Source organism: Solea senegalensis, linkage group LG10, assembly GCF_019176455.1.
Source record: "Solea senegalensis isolate Sse05_10M linkage group LG10, IFAPA_SoseM_1, whole genome shotgun sequence".
Classification (NCBI taxonomy): Eukaryota; Metazoa; Chordata; class Actinopteri; order Pleuronectiformes; family Soleidae; genus Solea; species Solea senegalensis.
This window is the reverse complement of record NC_058030.1, coordinates 14254532-14272273: the sequence shown is the minus strand read 5'-3', so window position 1 is coordinate 14272273 and position 17742 is coordinate 14254532.

Here is a 17742-nt window from a genome sequence, read left to right as displayed (position 1 = left end):
ACTCTCACCATAAGCCGTTATTAAATACATAAACATGTATTTCTGCGACCCCTCTGTGTTCATTTATGTTCATTTTCAGAGGAAGGCTACAGTGGATGTGAATGTGACATATTTGAATGCTGTGCTACTGAAAAAACTGTTTGGGCTATTATTTGTAGCAGTGATGACATGCTGAGCACGGCTCTGTGGTTGCATAAAAAAGTTACTGCTCTGACAATACAACACTTTAATGGCCCCCATGCTGCATTATAATTTAAAATCAGCACAGCAAACTCCATCACAAACTTAACTTTTTGCTCAGTGCATCTCTGAGCAGCACCGACTGGATGAAGATGCCCCAGTTTACATTATTTCCCCCTCACAAGTGACACAGATCTGAATGAGAGCAGCAAAACCTGAGAGCAGCATCATTTCTTTCCACTTTTAAATAGGGTATATTAGTTAAAACATCAAGTATAGACACCATTAATTCACCTTGGCAACTTAAATGTAGGAAGTAACCATATTTGACACCATTATGCAATGTTTGTACAAATATTTAAGCAGTTTATTCAGCCAATCTTGATTAACCTTGCAAATAACAATAGAATTTTCTTGAATTTTTACATTTGACAGCGTCACACATTAAAGGTCCAGTGTGTGAGAATATGTGACATCTAATGGTGACACTGTGACTGTGACCATCTGGCCTTTGTCTGTTCCAGAAAGGACCTTAACACTCTGAGAATAATGTGGCTGTGCTTTTTTTTCTCTCTTTCCTGCATTGATTTATGCATCAGATTTATGTGTTTGTTTGCGAGTGAGTTTCTTCCAAATGCAAAACGCACATCTCTTCAGGCTGCTTATCATATCGGTGCAACATGATGACAAGATGGCCGCGTCCATAAAACAAGGCCCTTCCCTGAGGTACACATGAAAGGCTTACATTTTGTAGAAATGAGCTGTTCCTGTTAAAAGACAAAAGCTAAACGGAGGAGTGAATAAAGAGTGGATGTTAGATGTTTTCTACAGATAATATTGCTCACTTTGCTGGCGGAAATAACATTTGTGTCAGAGAAAAGGATTGGTTGCACGCGTTAATAACAGTGAAGCTGTTAAAGCAAGTGTCCCCTTTTTGATGCAGTGCCGCGATGACCGCGGCTGCTGATGAAGTTGATTCCTGTGTTTGTCCTCCAGTGTTTGTCGTCTTCTTCCCGTTTCCTCCACCGCTCGGCACACACAGCTTGTTTGAGTAGTTATTTCTGCCGCTGCCTCAGGTCACGTATCGAGCTGAACCCTGGCACTAATAACTTTTTCTCGTGTGTCTCAGACAGGTGCTGCAGATCGTCTATGGCCTCCTTCCTGTATGACAGGCTGTTTTGACTCTTTATGATAACTATCATTTATAAAGGACATAAAGGATATATATGTATATATATATACATACATATATATATATGTATATATATATATATATACATATAAATAAAACCTAGTTATTAAAATTATATTTGGTGTATAGCGTCAGTTGAGTAGTGGTAACACTTTTCAGATCCTCTCTGATCAGTTTGGAAAACTTTTTTTTATTAGAAACAAATGTGTTTCTCCATTTACCACAGCATCTCCCTGAACCTTTGTCCTGTCTTGTGTATTTTGTGTGTTCAGCCTTATGTAAACTAGCTTCTGTATTCAGTTTATCAACCCACATTCATCTGTTTACAACTGATCCTAACATTCTCAATTATTTAACAGGTTTGAAATCTGCATAAATGGAGCGTTTGTGTTTGCATCGTGCGATTTGTAGTTGTGTCTGAAGACAAGCTACACCGTAATTATTGAAGGTTCATTTTTATTTCTTGAATGACATGAATGTGCAATGACAATTTATGATATGCCTTTTTTTATTCAAAGAGTGGGAGATCCATCAATGTCAATGTCAACATTTTGTTTCTGAATGCTTGACACGTTCATTAAAATGTGTTCAATTACCTGTCAGTCACAGTTAGGAGAATATACAATAATAATCATTGAAAAAGAAAGTATCTGTGAGTTTTATTTTTCATGAAAAAGCGAAGGCTTTCGTCTTCTGCCTCTTTATGTGTCTTCCAGAACGTTCTTCGGCCTCTTTTGCACACAGACCAGGTATTTTTGTTGCTCTGTGCTTCAGTGGACTGTGGAAAAGGATGACAGTGTCTGGATAAACAACACAGTGGATTTATACACCACGGGCAGAAAAAGTTCTCTTCTCCTCTTGCTCTGGTTTGATTTGTGCTTTTGCAGGTTGCCAGAATACCAAGCTTGTTTCGACTTTTCTTCTTTTTTTTAACACTTGAATGGGAATGGAAATTAGAGGCATTCTTAGAATGTCTTAAGGTTCTTTTTGTCACAAATTAATTAAACAAATAAATTAGATAGTAAATACTTCTGAAATGAAGATGCCTCATATAAATATAAAATTGGCAGGGGGGGGCGTTCATGTCCCTTTTGGACTTGCCTTTATATGAACTCTGTCTTGGTAGTGGACACTCATTCATTAATTCATCTTCTACCGCTTTATCCCCCACATGAGGGTCGTGGGGGGCGCTGGTGCCAATCTGACATAAGGACGAAAGTGGTGGTACACCCAGGACAGGTCGCCAGTCCATCACAGGGCGATGGAAGGACATATGTGATTCAAATTAACAATACAAGTAGAAATGTCACTGGGATCAGTCATTAGTGGATGACGTTTTTTTTTTTTTTACCTTGAGCATTTAACAGCACCTGATCCCCAAAGTGGAGGTTGTATTGAATGTAGGGATTTGATGCTTTTGTTTGACGCAGCTTTAATGACATGACGTGCAGTGTGTCTGTTGAGTCCTCCACCTGACTCCACATGTATGAGATGTTGCTCTTGTTGCGTCTTTGAATGCCATTTCCATCTGAAGCCCTCTCTACCACAGAGCAGTGACTTCCTCGCCTTTACCTTCACTCTCTCACCGTGCACCTGTGCTCCTTTATTTATCCAGCTGCATTTGCTTGCACTAAAATGTAACATCCCTCACAGTCTCGTGGCCTAAATCTTGAACATTTGTTTTAATAAAGCCCTTAAACGCTGTAGTGATGATTAATCTTTAGAAAGCAAGATACGGGATCCACATCAATCAGAGCTCAATCTCACTGACTGAGTCATCTCTCTATGATGACAGTCTTTAAAGGTGCCCATGAATGTGATTAATAAACCAGCTGTGAATGCTATTATAGCCTTTTGGAGACATATTTATGCACACTGAATATATATGTGTGTGATACACATTTATTTTATGAATGGACACCTTGCCCTTTAAATAATTCATCATCCAGTCCCGACTCAAAAGCTCCACTGAGGAGTCAAAGGCGTTTTCATGCTCACAAAAGCTAAAAGTTAGACAGAGTTAAGTGGATCATTCTCTGCTCAATGCTGATAGATGATTTCAAGCACCGATGCTTTCCTGATCTGGTTGTGCTACCCAGGGTGCCGATTCCTCTTGGGTATATTTAGTGTTCACTGCCCAGCAGTATATTACACAGGCTTAATGCACTCAGACAGGATAATATATACATGATACAAGAATCAGCTATTGTAACCACAGGGTTATCACTCTGGACGCATCTTGGACTCAAAGGGATTTTCACCCCTGTCAAAGTGCAGAAGGATTTAATGCGTGAGATTCATTATTCATCGCCATTGTGGATATAAGGACGGAGCACATAAAGTGGTGCTGATAGTGCTCCATCCATCACATATGAGTGTGTGTACATGGATCCTGTTCGACTGCAGCCACGTATGGAAATAAAAATGCCCCATAAACGATGCTCATTGTTTCTGCTGCGATAGTTATTTAGAGCATTATAATGTACATTTTCCTGTGTTGACAATTAGTGCTTTTTTCTTCATCTCTGTCAATGCAACCCGGACTCTGCTCACATAATCAGGGCTATGGGCGCGCTTAATGATACCTATAAGTCTTTGAGCTCAGGGCTATAAAACCGCCAACGATAGCAATGCAAATACATTACAGTTCCCAATCCCCCCAATGAGATTTTGTTTCTTCTGGATGCACAGTAGGACTCCGATCTACTCAGAGGCAGGTACTCCATGCTTTATTTTTCATGGGGTACGTTATGATCTTCCTACTGCGCCCCAGGTTTGGCTTTGTTGACATAATTTATTTCGAGGCTCGTGGTACTGTTATTGCGACCTATTACACCTCCATCTCAGCTCTGTGGTGATGCATTGCTCTGGAGTTTTCATTAATAACTAGCTGCACACGGCTTGGTAAGAGAAGAAATTAGAAGAGAGGGCTGCAACACGTGATGAGACGGGCGATTGCTCCATCAAGGCATAGGGAAGCAGGAGCAATGATGGCAACATTGCAGGGAGCACAAGACCACCTGCATAGGCTTATTATTGTGAACCTCCAATAAAAAATAACATCCGTCATGTGGAAGCCATTTCTTCTGATGCTGCTGGGAAGTGTTTTGGCCGCACATTAATCTTTTAGGAGATAACATTAGTGCACGAGGATTTGAAAGTCTTCAGTTTTCACTGCTTTCACAGAGTGCACCGTGCTGCTCTTCCTCTTGGTTGCTTCATTTTGAAAAGCAATTACTCTGAATTAAATAAACATAGTGTGTATGTAAGTAGATCTTGCATGGTCGAGAGTTGCGTCACATTGTGAGTTTGCATTTCATCATCGGGCTCCGGGTGCAGTGGTCAATATTCTGGAGCTTCTGGTGAAGACAGCGGACATCCAGGCCAAGAAATAAAGTGTCTGTTCACTGTACACAATTTACAGTCCCTGTGAGAGAGGGTGGCAGTGAGACAACACCTACGACTTGATTACTTTTCATAGCTAGAGAGTTTTTGGCTCAACTCTATGTAGAGTTTTTGGCTCACTCACTACATTTGACTGCAGATCAATTTACAGCCCCAGAGACATTCTGCTCCATATGTTTCGCCTCTTTGAAGCCAGAAGGCTTCCATTCCCCAAAATCTTGTCCCTTTCCAACGTGACACTGTGAATATGTAATGACTGAGTGTCCATCTTTTAGGTAGCATATGTAAATATGTACGTACGTCAAATTATTATTTGTATTGTCATTTGTTCTATGAAGTGCAGCTAAGCTGATTTTCCATTTTTGATTGTGTTTTTTTTGGCACATGTGTTGATACAATTGTGATATTCCTCACATTGTAATTAAATCTAAACAGCTGTGGTGGACCTCGGCCAAGATGCAGAGAACAGGCACAAACATCAAAACTCTGCAGCCGCTTTTAACACACAGGGCCACAGCATTTCATATCCCATTTTGCTGCAGTCAAAACATATTAGGACATTGATGTGTTTTTTCTTTGGCTTGGCTGTCGTCCAGCATGCTGCTTTTTCCAATATGAAACTTTTCTATATTTGACAACGTGGCGTAAATAATAAATCCATCCGACTTTCTGACTGATGAGGGGCTTTTTGTTTTTTTTTTTCTTCTCAAGGGAAGAGAATAATATAGTGTGCTTGTGATGTAATTCTTGCTCATTCTTTTAATATATGATGACGTTGAAATATCCCGTGGAACCCAGACAGCACGATTCAAATAACAGGAACTCAGGAGACACAGGGACTCTTCATCAGAGGGGCTTTTTCCTTTTTAATCAGAGCCACACTAACTAACCACTCAGGACTGTTCAGATTCAATACATCTGAAATAATGTGGTTTCTTTTTGGGAGAGGCGTGATCTGTGTTCTCCTCTGTCTACATTTTACTACTTAATTTACTTTTACCTTTCTTTAAGGACACGCTCAGAGAAACCACGTGTCTCATGAAGACTACAAAAAGCTCACAGATTGAGGTTACACAGGCTGCTTGTAGAGAATGAAGCATTAAAACCTTCTATCACATCCCCCTGTTGTTTTTGATAATAATCTGAACACTATCTCCCACTCCCACTTTCCTTTTCCCTCTTATCTCAGATGTCCTATACGTGTGTCAGCTTCTGTATTTGTTCAAAAAGCAGCCTCTGAAGTGATTCTGAGTGAAGCCGAGATTCCTCTTTGTGCTAATCAAGAGCAAACGTGTCACTCGATAGCAGAGGGACTGCTGGGAATCTTGGTTGCGAGGCAATTTGGCGCAGCACGGCAGCTCCCAGAAACGTCTTTGTGATGAGTGACACATCTTCCACAGTGTGATGAAGACACTCGGTGGGACCCACAGAGGACTTCCTCATGCATTCAGATTATTTTGACAAGGCAAGGAACGTCACTTTTTTATGACTTTTTTTTATGCTTGATTTTAAAAGTTTCTACATAAATTGCAGGGCTTAGGGTGTGGGCAAGAAGAGTTAATCCCATCAAAATGTTGAACGGTCGGGTTTTTGAGCAGGAGCATTAACTTCTGAAACTGATCTCGGTTTACAACGTTGTCGTTGGCTCTCTCCGTCTTTGCATAAAAAAAAATCACTTCCTGCGTGCAGCGTGCAAATATCGCTAGGGAACACACAGAGAGTGTGCTACCGATGAGAACTCAATTAGCTTTTGTGCGAACTCACTTGACAATGATTTGAAATGAACAGACATTCGTCTATTTTTGAAAGTCTTCACACTGTCGTTAACAGACGCGGGCGTCTTGTTTCTAGTTGGCTTGTTTTGATGGCTGGAAGAACAACGAGCTACTAAGACATTTTATCTCGTACCTCTGCTAAAGATTCATTTCAAAACATGAATCACTTTAAAGGCGTACGCTTACGACTTAGTAAAAGGCTGAAGGTAAAGCAGCATGTCCTCAGACAAGAAGTCTCCTCGTCTTACATTTATATATACGCTGTGTTTATCATTTACCAAAGAAGTTGCTATTAGCGTGGAATAAAATGTAGGAACTCAAAAGGATGAACTGTACCGCCTTCCTCAGTCGTTCTAATGGGAGCTCTCTCTTTTTGACAGCAAACTCTTGATGGACGTGGGCTAGTTTTTTTTTTTTTGAAGTGCCACTTATTGGACTGATCGTCACCTACTGTAAGTGTGAAAGTCATGCCGCTCCATCTGTTGGCAGGGAATGGTGATTCTCAGCTTGTGTTGGAGTTCTTATTGCACAAAGTCATGTCTCCAGGGCTTTCAACCAGGATGGATCCTGTCTGAGGTAAGAAGAGTCCAGAGTAGTGAGTGTACCTTTGAAAAAAAACCCAGCATCATATCATATTATCTTCTCCCTAAAAGGCACCACTGAGTGACTCCGGTCTATTTGTTAAATAGTGAAAGTGGCAGTGGTAAGAATCAAATGACAACCATGGGCGCTGATACAGTTTCCTTATTGTTCTCTGATCCCTCTAACTTTTCCCATCCCTCTAATCCCGGGAGTACAAATGTCATCTTCAGCTCAAGCTCAGTTTCTTAGCTCAGATGATCTTGTTTTCCCAAGTGCAGGATGCAACTTGTGTTTCGTCTTTCATCTGGCCTGCTACACAGCTCTGATCCCAACAACCTTTAAGAGAAAGAGTGGAACGAAAGAGGCAGTTACGTTTGACCTCTGAGCCTCCGCGTTAAAGTGAGCACACTTGTGAATGGTTTTCTCTGTCATGTGTGACAGCAGCCTCACATTTTGTTCTTGTGTTATTCTTTATGCCCTGAAAGACATCAAAAGGGGACAATGACATTTATTCTCGGTCGCCTCGGAATTGATTCAAATTCTTCATGTAACATTTAATGCTGTTACACTATTAACTTATTACTATGTGTTTGTATAAGCAGGTTATTTGCATTATAAGATGCTTTGACCAGTCATTCCCAAACACAGATGGACCACAGGATTGATTTGTGCATCACCGAATAAAGTCTTCTACTTCAGATTTATTCAATAGCATGTATAGAATTGAGCTGTGATTTATTCATCAAATGTAGATCTCCTGGAACTAACTGATTAAGCTCTATCAAAATAATAGAGTTGTTACAGAAATGGCAGTAAAAATAGAAAACCTTGCAACACTGCTTTAGATACAGGTAGTATTCACTCTGTCATTTGTTTAATATGACTCAAAACCACTAATGAACAACATTTTCATCCTCATATTCTCTGGTGGTTAAAACTTGTCCATTTTTCTCATTTCTCTTGTGTCCATGGCTGCAGAAGGACAGAACAGTCCAACAGATCGTGGAACAACACTCTCCCTTATTTACATAAGATGTGAAATGTGAGTTATGAGATGAGATGGCAGGCGACTGGAGCACATTGATTCATTTACAGATTTTAATTGCGCAAATGTTCGGACTCCGTCGGGGGAAGGGGAAGGAAAAAAAAAAACACAGCCTGCTGTTTGTTTCTGTAATTTTTCAGCTGCAGTTCCCTGACCTTGATTAAAGAGTCACTGCTGCTGTGGTTGTTGTTCTTGGCGTTTTACAGTATAATGATCTAATACTGCCTTTTTCTTCCCATTGTTGAAGACGTGTGAAAATCCTCTTTGTGACTTATCTCGCAGTCACTAGTCATACCAAAAAAAGAAGAGTTTCTTTATTTTATATCAGCACTAATGGTTGTATATTATATAAAATGGGGTAATACTATATGAGATACTAATGTACAGTATTTGTCATGGAAGAATCAGTGGGAACACATATTTAATTTGACTGTGTCTGAAAGTAAAGAAGAATATACAGTAGTCAAGAAATCCCAAGTGAGTCGACACTGTGTCCAGAACACGCTGCAGCTCTATTATGCTCAATGATTGTTTGCCTGTGATACCGAGTGTACTTTCCTGTTACACTGGAAAAAAACAGCATACACTTGTGAGGAGACGTCCTCTAACACCTCCCTACTATGGAATCATGTAGTAATGATTTTATGGTGTACAGGTGAGCATGCTTACATTTTTTGCTGCACTAAGACAAAAAAAAAGTGCAGTAGCCATTCAGGCTGATTGCTTCCATATCTGGCAGAGATGTTATCACTGATGTGAAAATCCTCCTCTTTGAGCCTACGTCCCATTGTGCAGTGTAAAAACCTGATCCCACTCTTCTTCTTCTTTCTTTTTTTTCTTTTCTTGATGCAGGGAGTTGCTTTGTCTGCATTTTCCTGCAGCTTCAGGTCACCTCAAGGAGGCTGCTTTATTTCCCGCCCTTCAGCCTGCCAGTTATAAAGAGACCACACCTCTTAACCATCTTTGACATTTTCTGTTTATTGACTCTGAGGACAAACTGATAAATGGACTCATAATGTGGATCACAGCAGACATAACAGGAAATAATGACATTCCTGTAGTGTAAATAGTGCAAAATATCCATTATATTATCGAATTAACTTCTTTTCCACTGTATTATAGGCTGTAAAGAAGAACACTGGAACATCTTGCATGCAGATCAGAGCTACTACCTACAAAGTGATGATAGTACAACCAGACTCTCTAAATGGAGTCTGGCGAGTCCAGCAGGGAGCACGTGTCGAGCTTTATCTCTGACAACTCAAGCAGCAGATCTCCTGGCATTCCCCTCACACTTTCGCATTTTTCCGTATGTACTGAATCTGTTTCCAAAAGCAAAAAAAAAACAAAAAAAAAACTGGGCTAGTCTCCCGACACATGGTGCTCCAAAAATACCCACAGGTGATAACTAGCTGAGGTTGTGTAGCAGGTGCCCTGTCACCTTCCCCACTATGTATGCATCATACCTGTGGGTTGAGGTGGTAATTAACTGTTGTTTTGTCATTTTTAGAACGTTGCCATGACGGCACTCTCTGTGTCTCTTTTTCTCACCTTTACTTTTCTCAATTACTGTCACCTACTTTGTCTCGTTCTCTACTTTGGTCCCCTGAGCTCTGCATTAACACATCTCGTGTCTTCATTTCATACATTTAATATGTGGCGTTTTCATAGCATCATTTTAGGTATGCGGCAGAGAAGGACCCTCTCACTTCTTCTGGTGTGTGTATGGATGTGTTGCTCTGTGTGTGCGTGTGTGCGTGTGTGTTTGGGAGTTTGCGATGGTCCTGATGAGCAGACAGTGTCATCCATCATGGTCAGATATGTTCATGGGTTTTGCCCAGTGGGCTGTGGTCAGCAGATAGCGGCAGTTTACAGCACAGTGTCTCTGCTGTCATCCGTCTACCTGATGACACTCCCACTTTACTTCTCTTCACATCACAGACCAACTGTTGTGTTACTGTTCATGTTTCTAATTAGTGCCTGCTGCTGCAAGGCATTCTAGTGAGAACTCCAGGTTCTCACGAGAATGCATTGCAGAGCAAGCATCTCTTGTTGTTCTACTGGCGTTTATTCTTCTCGATGAAATTATTCCTCTTCTGCCGTTTTTCGCTGTGGTAACTCCTCCCACCGTTTTGAGAAAACCCCCACACATGTTATATATATAAAAACCAAGACAAGGGTGATTTTAAAAGAGTGATTTAATTGTGGGAAGAACTGAACCAAAAACCAAAAATGTTATCTCTATCATCTACCGTTCTTGAAATATGACAACTTTAAAACATGCTGTTTTCTCTGTTTTTCAGAGGTTTGGGAGAAGCACACTTAACTATGAAATTTTTGTCACATTTTGGACGACATACTAAACGATGACATTTCTGTCACATTTTGGACGACATACTAAACTATGACATTTCTGTCACATTTTGGACGACAAATTGAGACATTTTTGTCTCATTTTGAACGACATACTAAACTATGATATTTTTGTCACATTTTGGACGAAATACTTAAGTATAACATATTTGTCACATTTTGGATGACATACTAAACTATGACATTTTTGTCAGATTTTAGACGACATACTGAACTATGACATTTTTGTCAGATTTCGGATGATATACTAAACTATGACATTGTTATCACATTTTGGAACGACATACTAAACTATGATATTTTTGTCACATTTTGGACGAAATACTTAAGTATAACATATTTGTCACATTTTGGATGACATACTAAACTATGACATTTTTGTCAGATTTTAGACGACATACTGAACTATGACATTTTTGTCAGATTTCGGATGATATACTAAACTATGACATTGTTATCACATTTTGGAAGACATACTTAGACTAAGACATTTTTGTAACTTTTTGGACAACATACTTAACAATAAAATTTTGGTCAAATTTTGGAGAACAAACTTAATGAAATTTTGGTGAAATTTTGGGCGACATACTAAACTATGACATTTTGGTCAAATTTTGTGGATTCTTTCATTATTCACTTCTCCTGCAGAGGTAAAAAAAAAAGAAAAAAAAAATACTATTGCAGAGTCAATTCGACCTATGCGTAACTAACCCAAGTTAAACTGTATTTTAATACACTAAACTATGTTGCTAATCACGTGGAATGTGATGCTGCTGAACACCTCCTAAAATGCAAACATAAAAATGTCGATCTGTCCCTGGAGTAAGAGAGGAGCAGGTAATTTACATGATTAATTACCTATACCTAACAAGTACTGGTAGTGTTCGGGGCCCAAGGGGTTTCCCCCACAGAACATCGGTGTGTGTGTGTGTGTGTGTGTGTGTGTGTGCAAGTGTGTTTGCCCAATGACAGACTTCATAATCTAGTCTGGTAATGATCTATAATTAATGGCACAGTCTAATTTTGCAGTCTTATCGTTTAATGAAGTACAGGGAAGGTCAGTTCTATTGCAGTTTTGGATCATTTAAAAAACGTCACCCCCTCTCCCCCATAAAATGTCTCCCAAAGTCCTAATTGAAACTAAGTATAAGGATAACATAAAGTATAACAGTTTTACCATTGGTCATGTACTGTGTATTCATTCCACAACTGCTAGGACGTCATAAATTACTTAAGACCTCTGTCGTCACAGAAATCAGAGCAACTTATGCCAGTAACTGCAGAAAGGATAATCTTATGCACATATATGATTTCCTGCAGCAGGAAACAAGAACAAAAGCTCAGGGTGCAATTATCAAGTCAAGAAAGACGTGGAGAGAGGAAGGCAGCACTAATTCTGCGGTTTATTGTGGCTTTCAGTTTTCCCCAGCTTTCACACTCTGCCCTCTCACTTAGAAACTGACTGAAGACATATGGACTGCTTCATTACCTGTAATTCAGCATAATAGCAGCTTCCCCATGAGGCGTGAGTGTGTGGGCAAGTGTGTCTGTGTCTAAGGACAAGCAGCTGCGTACGCATGTGTGTACGATGCCCCGTGTGTATGTTGGATGTCTAAAATTTGTTTGGCTCAGATTACCTACTAATCACAACACTGGCACACAAACAAACGCTTCCTGTGGAGCACACTGTCATATCTGTTCAATGAGATCAAACAACATCGATGAACCTACAGTGGGCCAATATCGGTTTACAGAAAAGTGATGCCTTTTCACAAACGGCCACACATTGGCGTAAAAAAAAGGGCGGTTTACATTTGCAAACATACATGGAATAAGCAGCAGCATCCAACACACTTTTACTATTAATATTAGTTGCTTTAAACCTGCCCAACAGGCAATTGTTCTGTCTCGTCAAAAATATGTTAATGTTAATCATGTTTAGTGTTTTCTCATGTCTCGATTAGTTCATGTTGGTCCTTTGTGTCTCTTTATGTTTAGTTAAAGTCACTCATCTCGTCCAGTCTTGTCATGCACTTCCTGTTTTATTTTTATGGTTTTCCTGTTTTCAGACCATGACTTCCTCCCTTGTGTGATTTTTCCCTCCATTGAGATCGCCAACCCCGCCCCTCATTGGTTTCACTTGTAGTTAGTTTTTGAGTTGTTTTTTTAGATGTAAGTTTTCCTTAACCTTGTTAACCAGGTTTCATCTATAACGTTGGTTATAGATTACATGTTTATTTTATTTTCTTTTTTTTGAATTAATTACATAACATTACAGTGAATCCAGTACTAATTTTTCACAGCAGATTTTTTGACATTTCAAGCACATGTGACACTGGTGGCATTAAGAATAGCTTTGCTTGGTTTGAGTGTCCTATTAAAATATGATCGAGTGAAAGTAATAAAAATAGCCAGGACCTTGAAACTGAAGCATATTTCAGTTATTATGTTCTCTTTTTTTTAAGTTGTCATGCTCCACCTACATTAGAACATTTGCTGATGAAAAGGCCAACAAGCAATTCACATTTAATCAGCAGACCAGTGCTGAACCTTTATGTTGCCCATATGGAAAACAACCATTACCTTCAACTTTAAAGACCTATAGAGACTTTCATTGAGGAGGGGAAAAGACATTAATGAATTTATCATAAACCGCAAAAAAAATAACATGAATGGCATCTGCTCTACTGCGTGGCATTTCAAAAATGTATAAATTCGCAGGCTGTAGAAATTAAAGCACCAGCTTCTCATTACTGAAAGGTCACTCCCTCCACTGCGGGTTGCTAAGTGTAGTATTTTCAGTGAGTGCAGTTGGAATTCAACCAAATGGAGACAATATTGGGATTGTAGTATATGCACATAATAGCTGTAGTACATTTGCCTGCCATATCTGAATATTAAAATAGGTAGCATCTTGTGCTGCCAGGTGCTGAATTTATGACATAATCTTTATACATTTATCATAAACCAAGTCAGTGGAAAACTGATTCACATCTGAGCATTCTCCGAGAGTGAACTTTTCTTAAAAACCTATACTTCTTGTACTGTTTAATATCTTATAAAGGGAGTAGATGAATCAGTTGGGAGATGATGAATTTAGGCCTCTTTGTGGACTCGACACTGAAAGGATTCGGCAACTGCTGCCTTATTTCGAAAGTCCAAGGCCTTATGCCATCTTTAAAGAGACTGTATAAAGTATACTGTTAAGATATCTTCAGAACCATCCAGAGCTTCATCATATCAAGGCAGCTGTTACTGTGATGTTTTCAGTTCTCTTTCTTATTCTGTTTTTGTTTTGCAGTTACAATACGGACGTGTATTGTATAGGCAAACGACTTCACCCTGTGTGCCCCTGTAAGTGATGGATTTAGAGGAATTTAATATGCTATCATTTCATAAAGACCATGGCAGGCACACATTGTAAATTTTATTGCTATACTCCCAACTTGGATAAGAATATTAATGGTATGGAGAAGGCTTAGTTGCGTAAAAAGCTAAAGGCTGATGTTGATGTTTTGATGCCATTTTAAGATCAAGTGGACATGAAATTCATTCAGCCTTATTTCCATGCCAAAGATGATTTGTTTGTTTGGATAACATAAGAGATTATTACACTTAGAGACACTCCTAGTAAACGTTAACAACAGCGGGAAACAAGCAGCAGCGTCTGAAATATGTTGCATTTAACAGAAAGGATTAAGTTGCATAAATCTTAATGTACAGTTTGTAAATTTGTGAAATGGTCACTGTCCTATGTTTTATAGGTAACCATGGACCTGAAAGCATGTTGAAATCATCACTGCTAGTCAGGTAGGCTATGTGCTAACAGTAGGATGCTTGCTTGAGTTTTTGGCTATTGTCAATGTTGTATAAGTCATGTTTAAGCTCTATCTGTAAATAGGATAGATACATAGAGATTTGATGTATCAAGACACTATATTATGGCCATTATTCTAGCTAAGTATGTGCCATTTAAAAGAAAAAAAAGCTTATCAGATCTATAGTCGGCAAAAGATACTGTATGTTGTGTGTTACATTTCTGGCTCAATGTGTCGTATAAGTAATGCTGTCTGGTCTCGCTTGCTGATTTATTTTGTTTTCTATACAAAGATAATAGGTCTCTGCGGTTGCAGAAGTGATATGTGGTTTGAACAGGATCAATAGCATGGTGAAAAAAAAAAAGTTGTGTACTGTTAAGCTGGTTGCAAACATCTCTGTGACAGACATTGTACTCTAAGCCTCAGCAGACACTGGAGAAAAAAAAAAAGATTACTCATGTTTCAACAAACTTTGGAGGTTCACACAATTGCACTAAATTTTTATGACACATGGCTTTGCCACATCTTTATGGACAAATGTAACGACGTATGCCCGAAGAAAAGAAAATTATGACGAGTGCGGAAATTAACTGAACTGTCAGAAAATGACTAATTGTAGCAAAATGTGCATTAATCTCAGTGAGATACACATTTCTTACTCATTCTCATACATGAGAATATAAAGCATTGACGGGGACAAAAGTTAAATAACCTTTTAAAACCTACATGCTCATTATGTTGATAAGTGATTGTACGCACGCATGTGTGATGACTTATGTTGTACTTTGTTTTCTTGGTAACCACTGTCTTCTGTGATTTGGGCAGGTTCTGTTAACCAGACTGGCAGTGCTAGTTTTTTGAGTTACATTAAATTGTTGTTGCTGTTTACTAAGTTAATGTTGTTCTATATGTTTTTGTTGACTGTTTCTGTTGATTTTACATATTGTTTTCTTCCTTCCTTTTTTTTTTGCTATATGCATTTTGTGAAGAAATTGAACATCTTTTTTAAACAATGAGGCACTGATATTTGAATATGAATGAAGGAAATGCACCTCTTAATGTGTACAGGAGCTCCATCAAGTGGTGGCTGATTCTTCACCTTTGACTGACCCAGAACCAACTCTGTTTGATTATATTGTCCATTTCTACCAGTAAAAAAACCCTCCTCTGTGGTGTTGTCTGGTGTACTGCTTAATGTACAGTAGCTTGTTAATATTGCAAATGCGTTGTTTCTTCTTTTTTTCAATGGAAAGTACTCACTGGTGAGATTTTTAAAGTGGTTTTAAAAGCCAATAAACTTTTTTAAAGAATGTTCTTTTTGTGTGTTTATGTGCTGATACATTTTTGTATTTTCTTAAAGTTAATAAACATTTGAGAAGTAAAGTTGCAGGAATTAGTGTCATTACAGTTAAATAATATTCACATGGTGCACATTCATAATTTTATTGGTTGATTTCTTAGATAAACAGTGTCGTAAAAATACAACCATACAATAGGAGATATACCCAATACAAATGTTTAAACTCCACTGTAAGAATTGGTGACATCTAGTGGTGAGACTGCAGATTGTAACAAACAGAGCGGACGCCTCCCTCTCAAAAGCACATCATCATCTGCTCTGGCTTGTTTAAACATGGTCACCTCTGTAAAGCAAAACCCTTGCCTCAAGTACCTTAGTGTGAAAGGCACTTTATAAATCCAAATTACTATTATAACATAAAATACTTATAACAAGGCAACAAAAATAAACTGATTTCTATTTTAAAGTGATTACACACTTGTACAAACATACTAAGTTGGTAGTATGATCATTTTCTGACTTTTCTGAATTTAAAGACATAAAGTTGTGATTGGAAGGTCCAGTATATGTCATCATTGTATTGATCCTCCTAACATTATCCTCCAAACTGATGTTTACTTGTTTGTCATACGCCACAGACCTTTAATATTTTAACACTCAACTCCATGCAAACGCAAAGCCTTTCCATCACCCTCTTGACATGAGGTTAGAGGTCATCGGCTCCTCAGATGACCTCTAAGGTCAGTGGGGAGGTGGCCTCGCCTGGAGTCACGCTCCAGCCAATCAGAGTGCGGCTCGTTGGTCCTTTGCTTTGCTTTCCCAGGGCCCCGTGATATTCATAACATGTTAATGACCTTAACCCTATTGATCACCGGCCAGGACAGTGCTAACCTGGACCTCCACAAAACATTTGTCAACATGAGTCGACAAATTTCACGAGGAATATGTGAACACGTTTCCTGTTTGTATACAACAAACTGAACCAACCAAAATGATTTAAAACTAGTGGAGAATGTGCACAACAACAACAACAACAACAACAACAACAACAGACTATCTCACATTACACACACTGTGTCATTTTAACATCTATAGGGAATCATACCAACTTTTCTGTTTTGTTGTTTTATGTTTTTTCTCACTCAAAAAGCCTAAGAAAGTACCTTTAAACTACAAGATGCTATTATTTACCTGACCATTGGTTCTGAGCAGTGAATTATAACTATACGGCTTTGGATGATTAAATCAATAGTTAGCTCTAATCAATACATAATTACACTTGGGTCTCCTCATTTGATTAGTTAGTGGAGTGTGGAGGTGCATGTTTGTGACAGTAATTCTTTAAAATCTTTACGCAGCAATTCATCGATGTTAAAATGAATAAGATTCATAATGTATAAACACATTTCCCACGCTAAATGTGATGACTGCATTTCACCTGAGCCAGAGAAGGAGTGTTTTGCTGATCCAACACAACTGATCTCACAGCTGGAGCCCATTGTACTGCGGCTGAATGAGAGCCGGCAGACGAGAGGGTCATTGTCAAAAGGCATGGTCACCGGATCAATATCTGAATTCATTAGGCAGCTGACTTACAGCCATCAATACCTCTTCATAATTACCAGGTTCTGTGGTAGGAGCAGATGCTGTTCAGTGTGACCTTATTACCAGTGGCCCTTTATTGACAATTCTCTGTGTTTATCTTTTTTATTGCCCTGAACATGCTAAAGAAAAAGAAGGTCTAACACTGAGCCGAGTTGCAACACTGGAAACAAAGCAGTCATTCAAAGGTTCAGTGTTTCCATGGATGCTGTGTGATGTTGTGATATCGCATCTTGATTTGTTCATGTTCATTCAGTGTGTTACAAATTTGACTAAATGAATTAAATGGTGAGGCATATCTACTGTGGCTCTGTCAGGACAAAGGGGTTGTCCACTAAAAACTAAAACAGAGAAGCACTTTAGAAGCTGAGGAGATTCAATAAGACAGGCAGCAGAATATACATGCATAGTATGCTTACAGTATTATACTCTCCCTTGATGACACCTTTGCTGCCAATGAATGCTCCAGA